Source organism: Meleagris gallopavo, chromosome 6, assembly GCF_000146605.3.
Source record: "Meleagris gallopavo isolate NT-WF06-2002-E0010 breed Aviagen turkey brand Nicholas breeding stock chromosome 6, Turkey_5.1, whole genome shotgun sequence".
In the NCBI taxonomy this organism is placed as follows: Eukaryota; Metazoa; Chordata; class Aves; order Galliformes; family Phasianidae; genus Meleagris; species Meleagris gallopavo.
Window position 1 is genome coordinate 15,271,082 of NC_015016.2, and position 10,313 is coordinate 15,281,394.

Sequence of the window (10,313 nt, forward strand, 5' to 3'; positions counted from 1 at the left end):
TAATTCCCTCTTGGTTTTGGATGGAAATATTACATGTGTTGTGATTTGGAAGTTTTTATGTGCAATTAGAGCCCTGAGAACTACAGCATAATCACATTCAATTCACCTAATTGGACAGAGAGGAAACTGTCATTCCTGAAATGGTTTATGTGTGTACACACACGTATAAAATGAAACTTATTTTCTCACCCATCCTGTGTTAAAATGTAATAGAAACTCCTGCCTAACTTAAATTGAAGACATAGCTGGGTGTTGGTTATTAACCTCAAAACATATATGTGTGTGTGTAAATAAAAAACTGTCCTTCTAAACACAAGAATTTTTTCCTCATATTTACTTTGCAATATCTAAGTAATGATTTGCCATCAATTCCCTCTCTTTACAGTGCACTTGACATTTTACAGATCATCAAACTAAATAAATAGGAACCATCCTCTTTAATTTAGAAGAAAATCCTTTATTTATTTTAATTCATTTAGGGAGTTCAGAAGTAATGACAAACTTGACAATCTTCATGAGATCACATCACTTTAAGCTCCATGACCAAAGAGCCATTAGCTTCACAGAAACAGACAATACATTTCATGCTGAAACAACACTTATTATCAACATTTATGCAATCTATAGATAATTCCTATATTTGTATCATTGCAACTAAGAAAACACGGAGTATCGTAAAGAGTGACATGAAGACGGTGATCATTTGAGGTATCTTACTTCAATTTAGGAGCATTACTATGAATTCTGTGCAGATCCCTTACCCTTCTTGGTCTGAATGAGTCAGTTCTTGCAGCGAAGGCTTATTTGGCCCCTCAGCCTGTTGCTAACATTACAAATGATGAAAAAAGTTAATGTTATGCTTATGATTATACAACAGTATGGAAAACATCTTATTAGAATCAACAGGGCAAGTCCTTCTACCTGAATTCAGGCAGAAATTTCAAGTGGTGTTTTTTTTACTTCTTTACCAGAAATTTTTGTCCATTAAATTGTGACTAGAAATCACATGCAGTATTCAAAAGAGAATGAATATGAAATGGTTCTTTTTCACTGAGCTAGCATTGTTCAGAGCACAAAATTCCAGGCATCAGGCATCATCATTTTTCAGTTTTTATTTGTATATCTAGTAAAAACTACTATGACATGATAATCACATTGAGATGTTTCTAGTGCATTGGTTTGTTTTTTTAATATATTTATACAGTTACATTACAGAGATGAAAAACAAATGGAAAAGCAATTATTAGATGAGTCTCAAATACTTGTGAAACCAACAATTTCTCTTTAGGCATTTGTTGCAAAATAAATTTGCATTTCTCTTCTTTGTGGTAGTCCAGAGTAAGCCCACTAAGGTTCATTAGATAATATTACACTGGCATTTCTACATGGCCTGTGGCTCACTACTTCATCATTGTCCCTAGTCAAGTCATTTGACATACTTTTATCATATGTGCCTCAAAAGGGAGGCCCATTCTTTCTGGACCCTTAAGAGGCAAAGAGGTGAAATCTAGGAAAGCTCAATTGTCTTCTCTGACTTTAGGATTTGTGTCCAGAAAGTAAGATAAGGCAAATGTGTGTTTTCAAGGTCTATTTCAGCATCTTGACTTCTATCAGAACACACCAGTAAGGCACAGAGAAGAGATTTAAGAAAGTGACTTTCTTTGAGAACCTATTGTTTCCAGTTCAATGTGTGGCAAAGACTTCCCTTTTGGGGTTGTGGACTCTGAATATCAGACATTACCCAGTGGAATTCCTTCAGTCCTCCCAAAGATCAATCCTTATCACTGATAGGTTCAGTCACAGCAAGGAGGAAGGAGTAAATTCTCAAGGAAAGATGATCTGGATCTTATTCCCCACCCACAAGACAAGAACAAATTGAGAGATAAAGTACAACACAATGCCAATCCACACTAAATAGAACTTTTGGTTTTTGTTTTATTTTGCTGAAATGTCTGAGAGTATTTCAAGAATAATTTAATTATGAACTTTATATTAACAAAAGAAAAGGGATTTTTTTCCACTCAGAGTGGAACAAGATACTACCCATGTTTGTTAAATACTGTCTATCAACCAGTCCTTCAGATGTGTATCATTGCAAAGGGAACTAATCAGATATTCATCCTCCATTTCCCAGAAATGTTTTAAAAATACAAAGGCAGTTCCTAAGTTTTTCATCAAATAAACTAGCTTTTTAAGATTAAGTGGCCTGAAACCACCATCTGTTAGTTCACATATATTATCCTGAAAACCTGTATGATCATGAGTATTACAAGTAAGGCTTAATGTTCGAATGCCCAACCTTGTAAACAAGCTTTGTTTACACAAGAAGACAATAGGACTCTTCTTTTGTTTCAGAGTTTACATGTTCAGAGGCTGAGATCACTATTTTTGAAATGTGATGATGGGAATAGACAGTAATTACCTTTGTGAAGGTTTTACAAAGAATCCTGTAAATAAAGTCCATGACAGAAATGTATAGTGTCTCCAAAGAAACAATTATGATGTATTGTGTTTGAATAATAACTCAGAATGTTTTATTATCATCTGTTTACATAATAAGTCATAATAACTTCAAAATATGGTGCTTGCATTTTTATTATTGTCTTAAGTGCACATAGGGGAATAACTACAGCCTAGAATCATAAACTTTGTAAAACTTTGTTGAAGACTGCATTTTTATCCCCATCCTTTTCTGCTCAAACAAAAAATGTAAAGGAAACAGAACACACAAATAAAAGTACACTAAAATAATCCCATGTGTCTGGCTAAAACAAAAGACAGGAAATTCTAAAAAGTGTGGTTATAAACTGAAAAATGCATATAAACATGGCTTCCTACTGTCTCACATTTATGTATTCATAATTATTTCACTATCAATATTTTCCTTGCTTATATATATACAAAATACATTGTTCAACAAGTCAAGACCAATTCTCAGTCTGATATCTGGAATAAAAGCCCTGTTGTCACTGGCTTCTACCGCAGTGTTAAGGATGGAACTGAGAGAAATTCCTAGATTTGCTCTCCTGGAAACCTTATGATTTAAACCTATTTCTGATCTTTAGCAATATTTTCTTCAGGAGACTGAGGTACAAGTTAAACTTTCAAGAATTACAAGGGAAATATCCATGAACTCTATAGAGATGCCAGAAAGACAAATGACAAAAGCAGTTAAAGCAAAAGTGCTGAGCACGTCTTAAGTTCTCCACTTAAAACTCTTGTTGCCCACAAGATGCTCCAGAAAGGTGCAGAGGTGCTCACAGACACTCACAATGGTTTCAGACCACAAAATAGAATCCAAAGCCAAGATTAGAGACCTGTTATCTACAGAGAACAGATGATGATATGTGAGAGGGCTAACAAAATACAAACACTGTGGAGTTATCTAGAGCCTAACTCATAATTTTGAAAGTCAGATAATGCCAACCTACATAGTTTAGGCACTCTGTCACAGTGGAAGACTGTGGTTATTTCCATCCACTCAGTGTGCACCATCAGAGTAATTCAACTTTTATTTCAAAGGCTCCGTTGTTTGTTTTTTTTAAAACATAGCCACTGATGAAGATGAGATGTTAATGATGCAACATTAGATTATTCTTAGTTCTACTATTTAATGTATGGGGCAAAGACAAAGGTCAGAATCCTTCTTGCTCCATAAAAATTGTTTCTTTCCTTATCTATCTCCTTGAATCTTAACTAGTTTTGCAGTTGTAGTGCACATCTGTACAGCTATGTAGACTAGCCTGGAACCCAGTGGGTTCCAGGGAACCAGAGGAGGTGTGCCTCCTCCAAAATAAGAGTTTAAATGCCTGAGGTCAAAGCAGATGTAAAAAGTCGTCTCCTTCTGAAAGGCTCCCAGTTTTATTGGCATATACTACATGTGTCTGATGCACTTTCCAAGTCTCAGCTACAAGCTAATGCTACCATTTATCTTCTGGATTCCCAGACTGCTTAATTCAGATCGAGGTACATGCCTTCACCCTGAGCCCTTCTGAGAATGGTCAGAAACAGAATATCATGTGCTCTCAAAAACATTTAGAGCTAACATGGAAGATGGTTATATTTAAATGACTCTCTAGTCAGGCAGACGCTGAATGCAAGGTTTTCAAGTCACAGTTTCAACACAGACACTTAAACCTTCCAGTATTCTATTTTAGGTAAGTAGTTTTATTGACTCTAAACCGCTGATTATTTGTGAGATGTAAAAATCTACAGATACATCTCCCACATCTGATGTCGCTTCTTTGCTGCTAAGGAAGAGGTAAAATATTACACTTAAATTCTGCAATGAATGAGCACAAGAGCTCAAATTCTCTCTCAGTTCTAAAAAGGTACTTTTTTTTTTTTTTTAACACGGAATGTTTCTGAATTCTTATTTATTTTTTGTGACAGTCCTTCAGATGTGTATCATTCACTTTAAAGTTATTTCCCACGTTGCATTCTTAAGGTAAAAAGATCAAAAGAGTGGATGGGTTCAGAGCACAAGCTGTAAACTAGTTATAATTCAAGATGACTGACAATATTTGAATCCTGTTCTGACAAACTATATAAATAACTAAAGAATATGGATTCTTCATTTGACTCTTTCAAACAAATTTCTGCCTACATATAGGTAGAACCAAGCTAATCCTATGGCAAGATAGAGAATCTGGGCTCAGCAAGCAGTACAGCCACATTGTTTCTCACAAGCAGAAATCTTTTTTTCTTTTTCTTTTTCCTTTTTCTGGTAAATCCATACTTGTGCCTACAACTTGTCTTTTTTCCAGTTCAGTTGCTATTCAATTGGCCTCTGTGTGGATCCTTTTCTTCAGACTTATAATTACCTGATAGTTTACCAGCAGTGTTATTGGTCAGCAAAGATACCACTCATAGCCACACCAGTGGACTCTACATACAGAGTTAGAACATATATATTTCCTATATGATGGCAGATTTTTTTATACAAAACTTCCTTTTGCTTAATTATTAACTGCTATATAATCTGTCAAGGTGTGAAAAAGACTGAGTGAACTTTTTTCTGGGGCCAGCATTTACTAGGATATTTGCTGAGCATCCAATTTATACATGGAAAGGATCTAGTTTGTCATCTTAGGTCAACCAGCTGATCACTCCATCTGCAAGGATCTTTCAAAATGATGCATTTATTTTTTTGCGGGAAAAGAAAACTTCAACAAAATTTGAATCCGTTAACCAATTTAGTGCTGTCATACTGTTCTATTGAGTTTTATAGGCTGGTTCAAAAGTTTACAAGACTCTTATTTGGTATTAAAATGTATAGTGTTTTTTAATAATTTCTGAAGTCCTTTTGGCTTCATGCTTCTTCTAATGTATAATTTTTCCCTTTTGGGTGTAGTCCTCTTTCAGCATATAGATCTTTCCTGGCAACATTGAAGCAAAACAGTATCAGACTTTAATGTCAGAATCTTTCCCCATTTAAATGTATCCAAATAATCATTTCCTCTCCATCCTTGGTGTTTGCATGCATCAAATACTTGAAAATAGTTATGCTTCCTATGAGCCACTTAGTTAATCTCCAATGTACATGCACATATTTTACTTCTTTAATCTTTCTTCATAAATCAGCTTCTCTGTCCCCCTTAATCATATGTATTAGTTTTCTCTATACTCTCTCCAAAACCTTTTATATCTTCTTTCATTTTGGCTGTCAGATCCATTGCTTTAAAAAGCTCTTCGTTTTAAATTTAGTTAAGTGCCAAAGCCAAAGCCAAAGCCAAAGCCAAAGCCAAAAACAAAAAACAAAAAACAAAAAACAAACAAAAAAAACCTTGATAGAAAAAAAAAATAGTAATAATATTTCCTAGTTTTCCATAAATTTCAGCATAAAGTAAACATATTCCAATTAAGGTAATGTATATTACCAGTACTCCTCCTTTACTTTTGCAATTAATATTGGATTTTCATAGTGTAACAAAGCATCTTTACTGCACTAGAATACAGGATGGGATATACTTTATCTGTCTTTCAGATTCTACTGTCCTTTCAACACATTTCTCACTGCCTAAAGCCTAATTGATCTGTTTTAGGTTACTAAATCAGGGTGGAATGATGAATCACAGCACTGACTTTGCCAGATATAAAGAGAGCTTAAGACATTCAGAACCTGAGCTTATGTGAACCTACATTATCAGAGGTTTTTAAATACAGACTTTTGCATCTAGGCAGATGATTTGTGATCTCTTCCATACTACATGAAAACATGGGAGAACCAAAGCAGGCCCACTATTCTATAGTATACAATAGTTCTCCAAAACCAGGTTTTTTAAGGTGTTGTATTTATCTGGAGACCTCCGGGATTTTCAGCCAAGATGCAGCTTTGCATCTAACTGCAGCCTAGACAGTGCATAGATGGGAAAGTTCTCAGTAATTAAATATCAAGACCCCCAAGGCATTACATCATTCTCTCTGAGTATTCAAGAAGTTAGAGTCAACATTTACACAGAGACACATGCATATTATGTAATTAGAAGATTAAGGTAAAATTAAGACACTGCCTTTGGGAAAGTCTGTCTCTTAACTGGCAGAAAGATGATTAAACTTGCCACATCAGATACTTTTGTTAAATTGAAGATCTTAAGAAAACAAACTCTTATTTATAATTCTCATCCCCTTAACTCCTGAAGAAGAGCTGGAAAACCGCTGAATTTCTTGTCAAAAGCATCATGATAAAAAAGAAATCTGCTATTTAATCAGTCCCTCCAATAATCTTAAGGTAGGTTTTCCTTAAGGTAACATATTGTTCCTCAGGGAAACATATATTTCCTAGGAGCTTCTGTCAAACATATTTTTTCCTAAGCAACAAGCATAAGAATTATAATTGGTATTGATCTACAAAACACTTACAGATGTGTTGCAATGAGTGAATCTCCTTTACCCAGTTAATAGAGCTTCTTCATTCCAGCTTTAGTGGTTCAGAAGATCTGCTTCTCCACAAATCTGTGCTCTTAGAAACACGTAGAGAATGGAGAAGTTGCTGAATGACCACAAGACTTGCTGTAGAATCACCTCTGTTGAGCTGGGAATCAACACAATGCTTTCTCAGACTGGCTTTTGAAACACCACTGTAAGCTACTGAAAGATGAGTGAATGATTCCTGTGAACAGCAGGGAGTATGCCCACAAAGGGTGGTGGGAGTTGCTTTGCTGGTAAAATATTTTCATACATGAAAAACAAAGTTTTTCTTTCTCAGCCATGTAAAACTACGACTTCCAGAAGTGATAAAATGATTGGTAGTGCAACATAGCTCACTGTGCACCTGGCATTTGGTTATCTGTATTGTGTTTTCTATATTATTTCAGTGAACTGAAAATTAGTTCATTATTCTAATAGCAGAGACAAGCAGCTTGATAAGATGTTGCCTGTTTTTCTTTCTTTTCTTTTTTAACCTGTTGAGCTGTTTATGTAATAAGTGATAGCAAGTCAGAAAGTTCAACTAAAGTAAAATACCATTAATGGAATATAATGTTTTCATTGTTTTAAAAAGTCTTTCATAGACAATAAGCGTTTGTAAAAAAGAACGTTTTGAGATATTAGTTTATGCTTGCTTTCCATTTCTATTTTAAAACTATATAGAATAAAACAATATGAAGAGACAAGAAAGTAAAAGTGATAGCACTCAAATAGTCACAACACACTGAAAGATTTTGTTTGACAAAAACATTGCAGTTCTTATAAAAACAAAGCTTAGCAGATTAAATAATAATAATAATAATAATTAACCTGCTAAATAAATTCCTCTTTTATCATTTTCCATCAGAAAATAAAAAATAACTACAACTGTTTTATTTGATTTGTTCTTGTAAATTAGATTTGCAGTATTTTTTCTCTCATATTTTCAGAACTGAACAATTTTTACTATATGTACTGTTTTAGTGCAAGTCTTCACTTTCAAATATTTTAATTTTATGATATCCCTTCTGCTTTATTTCATTTGCAGTTTTGTTCTTCATTTTTGCATCACAGCAAGAGTTGTATCCTTTATCAGCGTTGATATATTCTTAAAGGAGGGTCTGTGACCAAATTTGATGTATCTCTGCTACCAGTTGTGGTGATTTCACCCTGACAGGCAGCTAAACTTCTACATCACTCTCCCATTACTCCTCATTAAAGGAAGAGGGGGAGAAAATGAAATGAAAAGGGATTCAGGGTTTGAGATTACTGTCACTGGACAGTGATTATTAGAATAAATAAACAGTGTGGAAAAATCTTTGTATATTCATTAAAATACCGAAGTGTGGCATTCTACTAGAGATTTAATAAGAAACTGACCCTCAGACTTAGGAATTCGATTTGTTTACTTTTCTACAAGGATAGACATACATACATAGAAAAGAAAAGTAGACTGATTCTCATCTTGATACATCTAAGTGTTTACAATGAAGCTAAGTTATAGCATAGCAATGTTGTAAAAATAGAAACTAAAGTGACATAAAAAGTGCACTGAGGGCTACCTTACGCCTAATTCCAAATGTTCAAGAATAGTAAATGGTTAACAGTGATGCAAAAGGAAATTATATATATAAAAAAAAACAATCAAAAAGGACTCCTAAATGATTAAAGGAACCGAAAAATTGATGAAGTGGAAGACTGAAAAACAGATAAGGAGACCAAAATAGAGAAAGATTTTACAAATTAAAAATTAAATTTTTTATTTTATAAATTGCTAAATTTTAGCAAAATTTATTTTTTTATTTTATTTATTTTTTATTAAATTTAAATTAAAGAAAAAAAAATTAAACAGGCCTAAGAATAAACTGTCATTGAAGAACTGAATAGGGATCATGGAGAATCATTCTTTAAGGGATAAGGTAAAAAAAGCTGGAAAATTTAAACAAATTCTTCACATAGCTGTTCAGAAAGAAATGTCAGCTTGCAGAGCTGTTCAGATATAGGTACATATTTTCTGAAGAAAAATGAAGGAAAAAACACTTACGTAAACACACATTGTATGTGATGAAGTACAGATGACAATCTTAGCATGCATCAGATAAAATAATTCCTCAGTGCTAAAGTGTATGCACTTCAGAATTAACAGAAAGGAACAAAAAACAACACCACTCTTCACAAGACTAATTTACATCACTTCACCATTCAAATAACTTTTTCCTTTTCAAAATGTTGCTTTGAAGTCAGATGGGCTGCTCACGTGACTGACAACTCTAGGACAGTGAAAAAGATGTTTTAGTGGAATTAAAGAAAAAGTAATAGAAAGAGCGCAGGAAGTATCTGTGCAAAGAAGGGCCCCATGCAACTCCTCTCACAGCTTGTCTCTAAAAACCTGGACTGGCTTTAAATGAGAGAAACACTTTGTCTTTCTGGCATGTTTTAGCAATACCTTCTATGCAGGAAAGCAATTTGCTTCAAGACCAAACAGAAATGCATGCTGGTAAGAGTGATGTATTACAAAAACAACAGAGCATAACTAAATTCAACAAATTATGAAGCAATGGCTATTTCAGTGAGAGTCAGAGATTCATCTAATGAGATCCAGGAGTTTCAGCTCTGAACAAAAAGTGATGAACTCTCATAACCTGGATTCAAGATTAAATTCCTATAAGTAACCCCTATTCTACATTAAAGGTAACTATCTATCACATTTTTAAGTACATCTACAAGGGAGTTCAGTAACTTCAGTCTAAAAAATTCAAAACACAGACATATTTTCAGCCAAAACAAAGCCAGAGCCAGAAGTAATTTTAATTCTTTTCACTAAGTATTGCTTTGGCCATGAGACTACGTGTAAAATGGATGTGGTTGAAGCCACAATGGACTGTAAGGTTTATAGGATGAACAAGTTGCTGAGGAAGAGCTTGCATGCCTAAAAACTTACATTATTCCAGCTGGAATGCATCCTGTAGCAACAGTACTTCTTTCTTCTTCCATATCTTCCCTAATAAGCTCGCTGCTCTGGCTGAAGACAGGCCAGGAGAGGCACGTGGACGTTTGTCTCTTTCACGTTGCCTGAAAACCTGGTCCTTTTCTCATCTGGGAACAGGACAGTCATGCTTAGTGGATGCATCTCTCTGCATCTGTGGAGAAACAGCAAATGTGCTGTCTGGAAAGCAGCTGCATTCTAGGAGATGAGAAACTGGCTTGGGCTGCTTCAATTCACTTCTACTCAGAGAAATGGGGCAATTAACTTTCTAATAAACAAGTTTGATTCACAGAGGGATGACTCCACCATCAATCATTCCACCAGAGGAACAACTCAAGATTCCAAACTTTTAACCAGATGATTTTTTCAAAAGAATATATATATATATATATATATATATATAATAAACAAAACAAACGAA

The 10,313-nt window shown here is 34.4% G+C and overlaps 1 long non-coding RNA gene across 1 annotated transcript; it reads right to left on the reverse strand.

The window, feature by feature from the left end:
* Window positions 1-442: 442 nt before the first annotated feature.
* On the reverse strand, window positions 443-10,267 carry LOC104911380. The gene is made up of 3 exons (XR_002115887.2): window positions 9,848-10,267; window positions 6,862-7,033; window positions 443-5,378 (listed from the first exon to the last, which is right to left on the reverse strand). It is a non-coding gene; the product is annotated as an uncharacterized LOC104911380 (long non-coding RNA).
* Window positions 10,268-10,313: the final 46 nt, after the last annotated feature.